The sequence below is a fragment of the Heloderma suspectum genome, chromosome 4 (assembly GCF_057233095.1).
Source record: "Heloderma suspectum isolate Gila_16-S chromosome 4, 16-S_ref, whole genome shotgun sequence".
In the NCBI taxonomy this organism is placed as follows: domain Eukaryota; kingdom Metazoa; phylum Chordata; class Lepidosauria; order Squamata; family Helodermatidae; genus Heloderma; species Heloderma suspectum.
The window spans coordinates 214,541,364-214,554,043 of record NC_139461.1 but is presented as its reverse complement, the minus strand read 5'-3'; the positions used below and the strand labels follow the sequence as shown (position 1 = coordinate 214,554,043).

General features: G+C 41.6%; 1 protein-coding gene across 3 annotated transcripts in view; it reads right to left on the bottom strand.

Annotated features, from left to right (window-relative positions):
• The window catches only part of NEGR1 (neuronal growth regulator 1), a 791,297-nt gene that overhangs the window by 145,545 nt on the left and 633,072 nt on the right, over positions 1-12,680 (bottom strand). The window lies entirely within an intron of this gene.

The following is a 12,680-nucleotide window of genomic DNA, read 5'->3' as shown; positions in this document are numbered from 1 at the left end:
CTCTTTTCCAACAGCACAAGAGGCGACTCTACACATGGACATCACCCGATGGTCAATATCGAAATCAGATTGATTATGTCCTTTGCAGCCAAAGATGGAGAAGCTCTATACAGTCAGTCAAAACAAGACCTGGAGCTGACTGTGGCTCAGATCATGAGCTGCTTCTTGCAAAATTTCAGCTTAAATTGAAGAACGTAGGGAAAACCACTAAACCATTCAGGTATGACCTCAATCATATCCCTTATGAATATACAGTGGAGGTGAGGAATAGATTTCAGGGATTAGACCTGATAGACAGAGTGCCTGAGGAACTATGGATGGAGGTCCGTAACATTGTTCGGGAGGCAGCAACGAAATCCATCCCAAAGAAAAAGAAATGCAAGAAAGCCAAGTGGCTGTCTGAGGAGGCTTTACAAGTAGCTGAGGAAAGAAGGGAAGCGAAAAGCAAGGGAGAAAGGGGAAGATATATCCAACTGAATGCAGAGTTCCAGAGAATAGCAAGGAGAGACAAGAAGGCCTTCTTAAATGAACAATGCAAAGAAATCGAGGAAAACAACAGAATGGGAAAGACTAGAGATCTCTTCAAGAAAATCGGAGATCTCAAGGGAACGTTTTGTGCAAAGATGGGCATGATAAAGGACAAAGAAGGCAGGGACCTCACAGAAGCAGATGAGATTAAGAAGAGGTGGCAAGAATACACAGAAGAACTATACAGGAAAGATCTGAATGTCCCTGATAGCCATGATAGTGCGCTCACGGAACTTGAGCCAGACATCCTCGAGAGTGAAGTCAAGTGGGCCTTAGGAAGCATTAGTAACAACAAAGCTAGCGGAGATGACAGTATTTCAGCTGAGCTATTTAAAATCCTAAACGATGATGCTGTTAAAGTGCTGCGTTCAATATGCCAACAAATTTGGAACACTCAACAATGGCCGCAAGACTGGAAAAGGTCAGTTTACATTCCAATTTCAAAGAAGGGCAACGCCAAAGAGTGTTCAAACTACCGCACAATTGCGCTCATTTCACATGCCGGCAAGGTGATGCTCAAAATCCTACAAGCTAGGCTTCAGCAGTATGCAAACCGAGAACTACCGGAAGTACAAGCTGGGTTTCGAAGAGGCAGAGGAACTAGAGATCAAATCGCCAACGTTCGCTGGATCATGGAGAAAGCAAGAGAATTCCAGAAAAACGTCTATTTCTGCTTCATTGACTACGCTACAGCCTTTGATTGTGTGGATCACAACAAACTGTGGCAAATTCTTAAAGTGATGGGAGTACCAGACCACCTTACCTGTCTCCTGAGAAACCTGTACGAGGGTCGAGAAGCAACAGTAAGAACCAGACATGGAACAACCGAGTGGTTCAAAATTGGGAAAGGAGTACGACAAGGCTGCATATTGTCACCCTGCTTATTTAACTTATATGCAGAGTACATCATGAGAAAAGCCGGGTTGGATGAATCAGAGGTCGGAATTAAGATTGCTGGGAGAATTATCAACAACCTCCAATATGCAGACGATACCACCCTAATGGCAGAAAGCGAAGAGGATCTAAAGAGCCTCTTGTTGAGGGTGAAAGAGGAGAGTGCAAAAGCTGGTTTGAAACTCAACATTAAAAAAACTAAGATCATGGCATCTGGCCCCATCACTTCCTGGCATATAGAAGGGGAAGAAATGGAAGCAGTGACAGATTTTACTTTCTTGGGCTCCAAGATCACCGCAGACGGTGACTGTAGCCATGAAATTAAAAGACGCTTGCTCCTTGGGAGGAAAGCTATGGCAAACCTAGACAACATAGTAAGAAGCAGAGACATCAACTTGCCGACAAAGGTCCGTCTAATCAAAGCTATGGTTTTCCCAGTAGTAAGGTATGGCTGTGAGAGCTGGACTATAAGGAAGGCTGAGCACCAAAGAATCGATGCTTTCGAACTGTGGTGCTGGAGAAGACCCTTACGAGTCCCCTGGACTGCAAGGAGGTCCAATCAATCAGTCCTAAAGGAAATCAACCCTGAGTGCTCATTGGAAGGACAGGTACTGAAGCTGAAGCTGAAATATTTTGGCCACCTGATGCGAAGAGAAAACTCTCTGGAAAAGACCCTGATGCTGGGAAAGACTGAAGGCAAAAGGAGAAGGGGATGACAGAGGTTGAGATGGTTAGATAGCATCACCGATGCTATGAATATGAACTTGAGTACACTCTGGGAGAGAGCGCAGGACAGGAAGGCCTGGCGTGCTATGGTCCATGGGGTCACGAAGAGTCGGACACGACTGAACGACTGAACAACAATCACTTCTCACCTGGGACGTCCAAAAGGAAAAACGCGTAACAATGAATTGGACAGCCATCTGTCAGGGATGCTTTGACTTGGATTCCTGCACTGAGCAGGGCGTTGGACTCGATGGTCTTATAGGCCCCTTCTAACCCTACTATTCTATGACTCTATGATTCTATAAATCAGGAAGTTCCTTGTCTCGACAGTGGATGTGTCAATCATTGCTAATACTTCATTCATTGGCCAAAACCACTGAAAGGTGGGAGTAGGGTAGTTTCTCATAAAATGAATGGGTGGAATAGTAGCTGCACATTTGGCCTCCTATGTTGAGTTCTACAAGGGCTAAAACCTTGCTTTTTTAAAAATGGGAATCTGGGTATTATGGCTCATGGGGGGAGCATCCCCTTGCCCTGTCTGTGAACACCCATAACTGCTGAGTAGCTTGCTTTCTTACTTGTGCTGTGCTGTGCACTTCATACTCCTTAACTGCTGTTGGGAATCTGTCAAACATATTCATTAGGTTCAGCTGAGTTACTGATAACGGTAGCACATTTTCTCTTGCAGAACATTTTAACAAAAGATAGAAACACAATTCTCAGCTTTGAGGTTGTTCACTGAGTAAAGTTCAGGAGGTCAAAACACTATCAAGGGTAGAATCCAGGGCAATAATGTTTTAAGACATTTGCATTTACATGTCTTTGTCGTCCTAGTAAATGACAGCACACTCTTCAAACATTTCCATAGAAAAGGTTTATAAAACACATTCAGGATCCTGAGCCCAGCTGCTTGTAAAAGAACTATACTATCAGAAAAATAATTTATGCGCCTCTGCCTCTTAATGTCTCAAGTGTAAAAGCACTTGTTAGCATCTGTTTCTAGTACACACTGGTTTTCATTTCACTTTGAAACAATAAGTGGTTATATATCCTTAGATATTACAGAAATGCTGTCAAAAGCATTCAAGATTCCCATGGGTTTTATGCTTGTTGGTTTAACATGGTGAATAGACAAACATTCTCCTGAATCTTAAAAATTCTTTTAAATTTTGGATCCCTTCCATAAAGGCATAATGAAATGTTTTATATAACCTTCTCTCCACCTCACCCTATATAATTCTGTGTGGAAATTAATTCCCGCCAATGTTTTGAACTCAGTGGGGAACAAAAATCTGCTGACTTTTAAGGGAATAAGATGCAGTCCTATACCCACTTACCTAAGAATAAGACCCAATGAACCCAATCGAACTTGCTTCAGAATAGACATGTATAGGATTGTGGTATAAATCCTTTTTAGGATTCAAATACAGAGGGATGTCCACCAATACAGTTTAATTTACAAACGTTGGTATACTCAGCATAACAGTGTACGAAGAAGACAATGGAACTCTTCTGCAGTAAATATCTTAGATTGTAATCTATTTTAAATCTACAGCATGGATTGCTTCCCCTTCATGGATCACTGCCTTGTTGTGGCGAAGGGGCTTGCGTAACTCAGTGAAGCCATAAGCTATGCCGTGCAGGGCCACCCAAGACGGACAGGTCATGGCAGAGAGTTCTGACAAAATGTGGTCCACTGGAGAAGGAAATGGCAACCCACTCCAGTATTCTTGCCAAGTAAACCCCATGGAACGTATCACAAGGCTAAAAGAGATGACGCCGGAAGATGAGCCCCTCAGGTCGGAAGGTGTCCAATATGCTACTGGGGAAGAGCAGAGGGTATTTCCAAGTAGCGCCAGAAAGAGTGAAGCGGCTGGGCCAAAGCCAAAAGAACACTCAGCTGTGGATGTGTCTGGTGGTGAAAAGAAAATCCGATGCTGTAAAGAACAATATTGTTTAGGAACCTGGAATGTCAGATCAATGAATCAAGGTAAGCTGGAGGTGGTCAAACATGAGATGGCAAGATTGAACATTGACATCTTGGGAATCAGCGAACTCAAATGGACAGGCATGGGCGAATTTAATTCAGGTGACCATCATATCTACTATTGTGGGCAAGAATCCCTTAGAAGAAATGGAGTAGCACTCATAGTCAACAAAAAGGTGGGAAAAGCAGTACTGGGGTACAATCTTAAAAATGATAGAATGATCTCAGTACGAATCCAAGGCAAACCATTCAACATCACAGTAATTCAAGTCTATGCCCCAACCACTGAGGCCGAAGAAGCTGAGGTTGATCGGTTCTATGAAGACATTTTTAGTGGACATTTTTAAATTAATTCTCCAAATAACACAACACTGTAAAACAGTCAGCTTTGAAGCCTTTTTAGCAATAGCTATGTAGCCTTCACGCACACACACACCGGTAGAAAAGTAATAATGGAAAAGACAATTCAAGACAGCAGGTGACAGTATATGTAAAGGTTATCAATAAAGTACTGTGTCAAGTCATTATTTCTTTAATCAAACAGAAGCGCCTGAAACTGCACACACTAGAAGCAATCAAACTCAAATACTTCTGCAACAGCTATTATTATTTTGTATGGGTATCTAAATCAAATGTTCTATTTATTCTGATGTCCAGAAGAAGCGTTTCATCTCCAAAAGCATGTCCTCTTCCCAATTCTTTTGCACGGGCAGCTATCTCAACAGCTGAAGGGGTGGCAACAGCAGCTTTCAGGCTATCACCAAGGGCAGCATGGGGAGAACCAGCCTGCCCATATATTACAAAGTGGGAACATCCTATCCCTGCCTCTTACACATGGGTTTGCACAGACTGGCATCTGCATGAAGATGAATAATGCATGAAGTTCTAAGTGTTCAGTCTGTGGCTGTTTTTATGCAGTTCCAAAGAACTGTTCCACCTAGAGGAATTTCTCACAGCCCAAGGTTCAAATCTGCTTTACCATGAATCACTGCATGGGCAAAATACACAGAGGAGGCACATTAAATGGATCATCACTGAAATGGGCAATACACATGGTCACAAAGATAAATTATACATACATGCATGCAAAATGCATTATAATTCTAAACCTTTGGTGTAGATGTTTCAAAGTTTGCATTCAAAAATTGAGTACTAGGATTTTAGACCAAAATTAACTGATATAAAATCTTATGTAATTTTTAATTAAAAATCTACTATAGCTTTGTATCGTGCGGTCACTTTAGCACCACCTGCCTATAGAATGCTGAACTTTTAAATGGCCCAATGTATTTTTAATCCTGTGATTAGCAGCTTGAAAAAAAGGATGTAATAAATCAATACAGTCACAAAAGAGTACGTCATGTTAAGGCAGCATTCTCCGACACTCCATGACACCCCCTCTTAGAATATGTACCACTGCAATGTATTTATATTCTTCCACTTAGTCACATGTTTTTTTCTGGTTGAAGTAAATGTCAAAGGCACGCACATCATGTATAGGATTACGGCACACAGTATGCAGAACAGAACAACGTTTATTCCGTATGATGCTAAGTGCCCATTTGGCAATTTGAACCTTGCATTCAAATTGTATGTGTAATTACACACCACTAGATTCTGTGTTCTAATCACAGAGGCTTAATTAATATGTTTATTTTAAGCAGTAATTCTTTTGTTTACAATACATACAGCTTAAGAACAATTTTTAAGAATCAGTTGTATGTCTCGGTGCCACCACCAGCACGAGGAGCAGTGTTCCAGCTTCGTACAAACGCTCTTTGGCAGAAACAGGCAAAGGGGAAGATGACTTACCTATTCTAAGGGCTTCTGAGCCAGCTAGGTCTATGTAAACCTACATGTAACATCTGGCAGCAAACTAACATAGAGACGAGGAGCACAGATATGTAGCATTTGTCTCACCAAAGATGCCACAGCATTCTTTGCCAGCCCAAATTCTCTGTGCATCACACAAGGCTCCCAAATGGAAACCATAGCTTAACCGTAGAACAAGCTGCGACCTTACTGTCCCTGGAAATTATGACTGGGGGAGAAATCCATTCAGCTTGCATGTTTATGTGTACTGTACACAAACTGCGATGCCGTTAAATATCGATATCTGCACTTTTCAGAAGCGTTTGATCAAAGTTTGCAGATTAAAAAAAAGGTATAATACAGGTACAGAAATATGTGTATATTACAGAGAAGTGTGCACAAGAGCATTTTATTTTAGGGAAATGGACTGCAAAAATGTGTATAATTTGAAAAATGTATATATTTTGAGGAATCTGCACAAAAATGTATTAATGTATTAATTTTTGTGTGGTCTTAATTTTTTTTTTTTTTGCAAACTAAGCAGGAATGGGATAGAACAAAGTTAACTTTGGAAAAATGAGAAAAGGAACAAAATCAAATTTGACAGCTACGTCCATCCCTAGCTAGGACATAAACACTAGTATCATGCCATGCGCTGATCCTTATATTACCTTTGTGCTATGTTCAACTCTTCTGGATGCTTGCTGGTGTTAGGGGAAAAAACCCCCACATCATCCACCCATTTAATTTTTTTAAAATGACAGCATGAATCTTGATGACCTGGAAGCAGCAAACATGCTACATCAGTAACTCAATAATTGGTCCTAAGAGTGACTTTGGATATCCTAAATAAAGAGGGGGAAAGAGGCAGTGTGTTTCCCTCTTTCATGCTGGTTCATCATCTTCCCTCTCCCCACGCAGAGACATATGTGCTATTTCCACATATGGAGCTCATGATTCTTCCTGCATTTCCTTCCTCTTGTTAGAAAGGGCCAAAGTAACTTTAAGTTCACAATGGCTGTGTTCACACAATATGTTAACCCACACTCAGTGGTTGAGTGTGGGTTGTTGTTGAACTGTGGGTTGTTTGCTGAACCATGGGTTAGCATGTTGCCTGAACCCAGGACACTTTCTTTGGGGTGACATGTTAGCCATGCAGTGTGGCTTATTTTTCTTGAACAAGCCACCTTGAGAACCCATGGTTTGTTTCTGGATTGTTCAGGGTGGTTAACAAGCCACACTGCGTGGTTAACAAACCTGCAGAAAATGCTAACATGCTAGCCCATGGTTCAACAAACAACCCACGGTTCAACAACAACCCACACTCAACCACTGAGTGTGGATTAGCATGCTGTGTGAACAGCCCCATCAAGTTCTCATTTGATGAAAAACCTCTGTTTTGTTACTGAACCTAAACTAATTAGAAGATACTGCTCCATGTTGCAAAGGCACTGCTGTCTATTTCCTTCCTCTGCCAATGAAGCAGATGTTCAAGACAACATGGTATTTACATTTCACCATCGTTATTACCATAGCTCAACATTTCTATAGCACCTTTCATCCCCAAAGAGCTGAAAACACATGATAGGTATACAAACAGATAACTTAATCCAGCACTAAAATGTATCTGTGACAGCTGCTTAACAACGTTCTAACATTCTGCAATGACAGAAACTTTGGAATATACGGCTGAGTTCCCTTTAAAATATTGTCACCCATAATTGTCTTTGGCTAAGGCAATAGTTCTGAGTCTTTTTACTGTAGGGCCAATAATGTGAAAAGCAGAATATACCATGGCCCATGGAATATACCATGGAACCTACTTACAGCAATCACTCACACTGTTATCTAAACATTATAGGTTAGATTCACACTAAGTTGCTTTTAGTTCCCATTGAAATGAATGGAACTTAACTTGAAACCAATGGGACTGAAGTGCAATTAATTTAATATGTAATCCAATCCTCCACCTTTAAATCTAAACTATTAAATATAAACAATTTTCCTAAGTAAACTTAAAGTGGTCTGTGATAAATGGTAGCAGTACTCATGCTAACACCACATATTGTATAGTTTAAGAATATAAGAACATAAGAAGCCCATTCTGGATCAGACCAAGGGTCCATCTAGTCCAGCATTCTGTTCACATAGTGGTCAACCAGCTGTTGATGGGAAACCCACAAGCAGGACATCAGTGCAACAGCACCCTCCCATGTTCCCCAGCAACTGGTGTACATAGGCTCACTGCCTCTGGTTCTGGAGGTAGCACATAGCCATCAGTACTAGTAGCCATTGATAGCCTTTTCCTTCAGGAATTTGTATAAGGGACAGTTCTTGAGCTATCCAATCTCTACTAGGCTCCAGCAACTTAAAGAATTCACATTAATCCTTTCATAAATGTGGTAAATAGAGAAGTAGAACTAGACAGTTGGGTGTCCCTCCAGAACGGTGTTCAGTAGGGCTGTGCATGGACTCCCTGATCCACCTTGGAAGCCACTTCAGAGCTTCTAAGGTGGGCCTGATTTGCTTTGGCTGATGGGGGGGGGGCAACCCACTTTGGTCTATGGAGCTGAAGCAGGATTTGGATATCTCCAACTCCTTACCTGGGCCCTTAGGCTGCCAGCCATCTTGTTCTGGGGTGGGGGGGAGCTGCTGTGACCACCACCACTGGGGGAGCTGCTGCTGCTGCCATTGGAACCGCCACCGCTGATGATTCCACCAGGGGAGCCACTGCCACCACTGCCACTGGGGGAACCGCCCCCAGCTCTTAGGCCCTCTAGATGCATGCCAGCAGCTGTCTTGTTGTTCCAGGGAGACAAATACAGGGGGTCAACGTTTAAAAAAAAATGGCTTCCCCACCCTCCGGAACAACAAGATGGCTGCTGGTGTGCATCCAGAGGACATAGGTAAGGATCTGGGGGCTGCGCAGCAATGGTGGTGTGGTAGCTGGGCTTCTGGATCACGCCAGAGTGCGCCGAAGTGCTTCAGAGCGATCCGATCTGCTTTATGCCGCTTTGTTCCCCCTCTGCCTCGCTGGCGGCCCGAAGCACCTTGCTTCGACTCAGAGCTCGGGCTTCGGGCTGAAGCAGTGCATAGCCCTAGTGTTCAGTGCAGCAGAGGGGCCTGTAGCTGAAGAGTGGAATCAATGGAAACTAAAGCATTACTCCCTTGAGTGAGAGGAAGCTCCTTCAGCGGAGGCTGAGGGCCAAACAAACAGTCATTAGCTTAAACCCATACCTAGCAGCAAGTTCTTTTTTCTTGTTTTACTCTAGAGTATGTGCAGGGGGCCTGATCCAGACCTTAGAAGCCCTCCTAACCCCTCATGCTAGGGTCCTGATCATGAGAGGGGCCCTGTACCTACTCTAGAGTAAATTTAAAAAGACATCGCTTCTAGATACAGATTTAAAGTCTGTTTTAGCTCTGAGGCTCTTGGATCCAAGACTAAGGGCTTTTCCACATCGGGATTTTTTTAATCCCACAGTTTACTGAGGCTTCTGCTTCTGAATTCTTTGCAGGATTAAGATGGACTCCTTCACACACACTTCCTGTTTTGTTTTGTTTTTTTGAGGATTGGCTTTATCTGCAAGTTTTATATGTCTCATTATATAGCCACTAGATAGCACTGTTGTTATAGTGCCACTTCCTCTTTATATGGACAATTTCAACCCGATTCAAGCTGCTTCTTTATATTAGCTCATTATTTCCATTTCAAATTAAGCCACAGAAATGGTCATAAACCACAGGAGAGGTGATGGAGGTTGTAATATTATGTAAAGCACCTGCAACATCATGTAAAGCACCTGCAAACTTTCATGAGTAACCAATCTCAATCGCAGGATAAATTCCATATGCAGGGAAGGCCAAATCAGCTGCAAACGTATGCCTGTGACTGACTGACTCGTCATAATCAGATGAAACAGAAACACAAATATTCAGATGTATGGTCTGAACCATAAGCCAGTATTTAATTTTCTGACTACACATGACCTTAGATATGCAGATATTGCATGTGCTATTTTAGACATTTGCTCATACATTTTGTTTAGGAAGATTTAACTTTAGAAAGAAATATTACCCCTTTTGTCCTATGGTTGGAAAGTACAGTAAGTAAAACAGTGTAAGGGAGAGTCAAAGTTAGTCCCTGATTTCAGGTAGTCCCCTCCAGAATTGTTTTTAGGGAAGCGGGTTTTTCCCCCCAATTTGTTTGCTTTAACTTGACACTTTGCTAATTCAGAAGCACAGCTTGCATGTTTAAATGAGATTAACTCCTTCTTTCTTTGTTTTTCTGCAAACAGAGCCTTTTATCTTGGGTAGGTACCAGAATACTGCTTGTTCGCTTGGGAGAATGGGTTTAATGACTCATAAAATACATGCTTTTACTTATAGCAAAGACTGCATTTTACCCCTTTCCGAGCAGAGCAAGCTCTGTTGGAAAGCCTGCCAAGTAAACAAAGCAAAATGCTTTGAGTGGGCCCCTAGATGGCAGGATGGGACTATCCACTATACACACCCATATGATTGAAGTGGTATATCTCATAAACCTTACAGAGCTTCCAGCATGTGTTAGAAGCACAAACAATATACTTCAAAAAGTAATGTATTTGGAATAGACTAGATGAAGGATTAGTCACAAATAATTAGAATACTGCAACTTGCTATTTTATCCTTGTCATCATGAGATGGTTTGTAATGTTCCTATTTTGTTTTTCATTTCTGCTGCTGATAGGTTGTTTATTCGGCCACAAGTTGTCCATCAGTGCTCCAGGCAGTGTAATCACAAACCTCACAAGGCACTGATCAGCTAGAAAAGTTGAACAAAGATTTCACAACATCTACTCTGCAATCTAGATCTTCCTGTCCTTAAAACAAATACTACTTGTGCTGCTTCAATAGTTCCTTTCATACTATAACCTGTAGTCATCACCTCTGAATTGGTAGATGCATACTACTTGTAGTTCCCAGTGATCTATCATCTAGACATCCATCAGGGACATACCTGCCTAGTTTCAGCAACACTGATTGCCTAGACTTGATTTCTGCCCTCCCACCCCAATGGCACTTCTGTTCTGCAGTATGGTCAATCCTCTGAAATAATAATCATCATGGTCATCATCCTCTTTTATCAACTCCTTGCACCCAGAGGAAATATTGTGTACTGAATCTCTCTCTAGTTGCTCCACTGAAATATTTAGTAGCTATAATCTGCGTACAGTTACACATCCCTGATCCCAATGCTATTCTTACAAGAAGAGCAGGCAAACCCATGCTAAATATGTAATTAGATATTTGTATAGACCAGTGAAGACTCATTTTGTCTACATATGAGTCTATTCACATGATCTGAGATAACTTTCTTCCAACTAATGTAAAACTCTAATCAATGTTTATGTTGAACCTGAGGTTACAGTGAGCTGAAAAGGGGCTCATAACTCACCCGTCTTACATTCTGGGATGCGAGTGTGTGAACAATAGCAAAGTTGTTTTCTCGAGTCAGTGGAGTTCCCAGTTCCCAGGAAAAACACAATAACCTATGAATGATCCAAGATAAGTTGCAAGAGGGTGTAATCTGAGAACTCTGGAATTTCGTGCCCATGTAGAATTCTGTGCCCAATGATGACACCAACTCTTGACTTTGGACTGTGTATGTTATTCTTATCTGTGGCTAATACTTAATGTTTTCATGGGATATGAGTACAAAATATCTAACCATACCGGTCTATGCTGCAGTTTAAGCCAACAGAACCATACATATTTTCAGTAACCTTTCTGGAAATCTTCCTAAACATATCCCCACATGAATGAGCAATATGGCTTCCTTGACCAAACTACTACCTTTCTGGAGATGAGGCACACTTTTGGTACTATTCTTTCCACTCTGAAAAGTGCACCTATGAGTTGCTACCATGAGATAAATGGTTGTATCAGAACCACTTGCACCTGTGTCCAATTTACAAGCCAAATGTAGATATGCTTAGAACCCCACAAAAAAGTGTATGGCTTGGAAGCCAATCTCCTGCCATGACCGTTTTCTTTATGGGAGTCACTCAACATCGGAAGCAGCTCTGAGACCGCATTATCTCCACTGCCTTAGAACCTTATGTTCATGAAAGAGATACAATCTTCGTAACTCTTCCACTGGTATTCAAATCCTTTTAAGGGAACACAGACTGCAGCAGCTAATTAGAAAGGATTTTGAGACGGTGGGCATTTTGCCAAAGCTGAGGTGTGTTGTCTTCTACACACATAGAATCAGTTGCTCTAGGGCTATAGCAAGGCTTTGTGACAGAATCATGATAAAATAACGGTGTCTTCATACACCATTTGTAACTCTGCAGGAGAATAAAGACAGTTGGCCAAGAAGGGCTCCATATCCTTAGTCAGTATTGGCAGCTTTTCTAATTACTCTATTCCAAACGTTCAATTATTGTTGTATCTTCCTAATGTATCACTAGCTTTTTATTTATTCATGCACATTTTAATTAAGAAATCAAAGTGTAATTTTTTTTAAATGGTGAGCAATATTTTCCCATCAGATTCTATTTATTGTAACACTCGATAAAAATATGTCAGTGAATTGCTTATTGCCAGCTAATTGAATTCCAGAAGAATTATGCAAAGACTATGATATGGTGAACTACTACAGTTCCCAGAAGATGCACTTCAAGATAAATAGCACATTTCTGTAGACAGCACAATGGTTGTACCAATGACGCGACTATAGTGGGCCCACTTT